This window comes from Siphateles boraxobius, unplaced genomic scaffold, assembly GCF_051911475.1.
Source record: "Siphateles boraxobius isolate OS27281-9 unplaced genomic scaffold, OSU_SipBor_1 138, whole genome shotgun sequence".
NCBI classification, from domain to species: Eukaryota; Metazoa; Chordata; class Actinopteri; order Cypriniformes; family Leuciscidae; genus Siphateles; species Siphateles boraxobius.
Genome location: NW_027508742.1, coordinates 280,904 through 283,056, shown reverse-complemented (window position 1 = coordinate 283,056; position 2,153 = coordinate 280,904). Strand labels below are relative to the sequence as shown.

The 2,153-nt window shown below is 44.1% G+C and overlaps 1 long non-coding RNA gene across 1 annotated transcript; it reads left to right on the top strand.

The window, feature by feature from the left end:
- Positions 1 to 306: 306 nt before the first annotated feature.
- Positions 307 to 863, top strand: LOC143738114 (uncharacterized). The gene is made up of 3 exons (XR_013203835.1): positions 307 to 443; positions 635 to 682; positions 784 to 863. It is a non-coding gene; the product is annotated as an uncharacterized LOC143738114 (long non-coding RNA).
- The last annotated feature ends 1,290 nt before the right edge of the window (positions 864 to 2,153 follow it).

Below are 2,153 nucleotides of genomic sequence, written 5' to 3'. Positions count from 1 at the left end.
CAAATATTTACTCCGGTAAAAGTGCAAACGCAACAGATTTCCCACAAGCCAGAACCTGTAAAGATCCATACTGTTCCCGTCAGTGTGAGGTGGGCCTTTCTCTCTCTCTCTCTCTCTCTCTCTCTAGGTTGACCTCGTGATCCAGTTATATGACCTCTGAACTTCAGATTGTGTTCTTTGTGACACCCATACTGATGTCACACTGTCCTTATTCAGTTCCTCACATCTCGCCAGTTCACCAGTAAACAAACTGAACGATGGACTTTAAGCAGCTGTAGGCAAACAATAGATTTATAATGTTATGAATGGCTTTAATACTCACTGTTAGTGATTAATCTCACCAACCTGAACCAAAACACACACGAGTCTCGAGATCATCCCATCATTTCATCTGTGGATGAAGATCATTAACCGGACAAGACCAGATCTTCACCAGTGTAAAGGTATTTAAACTACATCACACTGTAAATAATCCAACTAAAAGCTTCTTCTTATAGATGTGTGTTAATGTAGAGCATAAATGCACCTAGTTGTTTTGCCTGGCCTGTTATTTCTTTAATTCATGTGTTAACCTGTAATGAGTCTGATCAAATAAAGATTGGATATTAAAATGTCACTTTAATCTGTTTCTCAGGTCCTGCCTCGGGAGAAAAGGCTCTCAGCAAAAGCCTTCAATGTACATGTGCTGTAAACTCTTTTACTTGTAGACATATTTAATTGTGTTTGTATTAGTTAACTTTATATCCTCAGCAGATTAATATGAATTGTTGTGTGTTTATGCAGGAAATGATAAAATATGATGTCAACATGGCCGATGTAAATATATACACACCTGAGAGCTACAGGACTCACTTCATCCGTGATCGGAAGTAAGTTCTTCACTGAATTCAGTGCATAACACAATCTAAAAAACACTGGATTAAAAACGACCTAATTTGGGTTGTTTTCAACCCATGGGCGGGGTAAATGTAGGACAGAACACATGCTGGGTTAGTTTTACCCAGAAAAATGGGTTGTTCCCTTTCAAGGGAACTCGAGCTGCGTTTGAGACGCGGTGGGAACGCTCTGCGTGATTACGTCGTGAAGCACGTGTAAAATCAGTCCAATGGAAGCCCGCTACGACATAGGTGACGTCATAGACCAGGAAACTATAAAGCAACCCTGAAATCAGGCCGCGATAGCATCTGCACCTTCAGCAAGCGCTCTCTGTATATCTGTCCTTGTCTATTTATTGTTGTCTGTCAAGCCCCTTATATATATATATATATATATATCACTATGGCGAGCAAGCAAAGTTATAAACCTTGTGTTGTGCCCTGCCCTCGTTATATCACGGGTGGGGACACACATCCTATGTGTATTGCTTGTTTGGGAGTGGAGCATGCCCAGTCAGTCCTCGAGGGGGCTGACTGTGAGCATTGCTTGAGTTTGTCTATGAAAACTCTCCGCTCTCGCCGAGCGTTCTTTGAGGAGGACGGTTCGGTTCGCGCTCCCCGAGGTGCGGGTCCCGCTGCTGCCGAGGCACAGCGTCGAATTTCATCTTGGGGTTCGCAGATGGATCTAGTAGCGGGGTTTGAGACGGGCCCCGCCCTTTCTCAGCCCTTACCTACTGGATTCGGTGTCTTTGCCCAGGAAGGAGCCCGCTCTGCGGCTTCTCCTTCCCAGGCTGAGGCACCAATATTATGGCTATCCAGTTCTGAGGATCTGGATGTCGGTAGTATGGGGGATATTGAGTGTTCGCCAGCTCATACCCCTGCTGATGAGGAGCTTATGGAGATTTTATCTCGTGCTGTTACTAAATTAAATATTGAGTGGCCAGCCGATGATTTCGATGTTGAATCTAGAAAGAGTCTTTTAGATGAACGTTATTTACCATCTAGATCACGACCTCCTCGTCGGGAACTCCCGTTTTTTCCCGATCTCCACGCCGAGGTTTCGAGATCGTGGATTAAACCGGCGTCTTTCAGAGTGCATAACCCACAAACTAAGAATTATAGTAAAGTTCAAGGGATTGATCATTATGGTTATTTGACTATGCCTCGTGCTGAAGACACACTAGCGAGCTATCTCTCCCCTGAGTCTTCTTCTTCTCTGAAAGCCCCGACGTTACCCACCAAACCATTAAAAAATACATCTTTGTTGGTGGGTAAAGC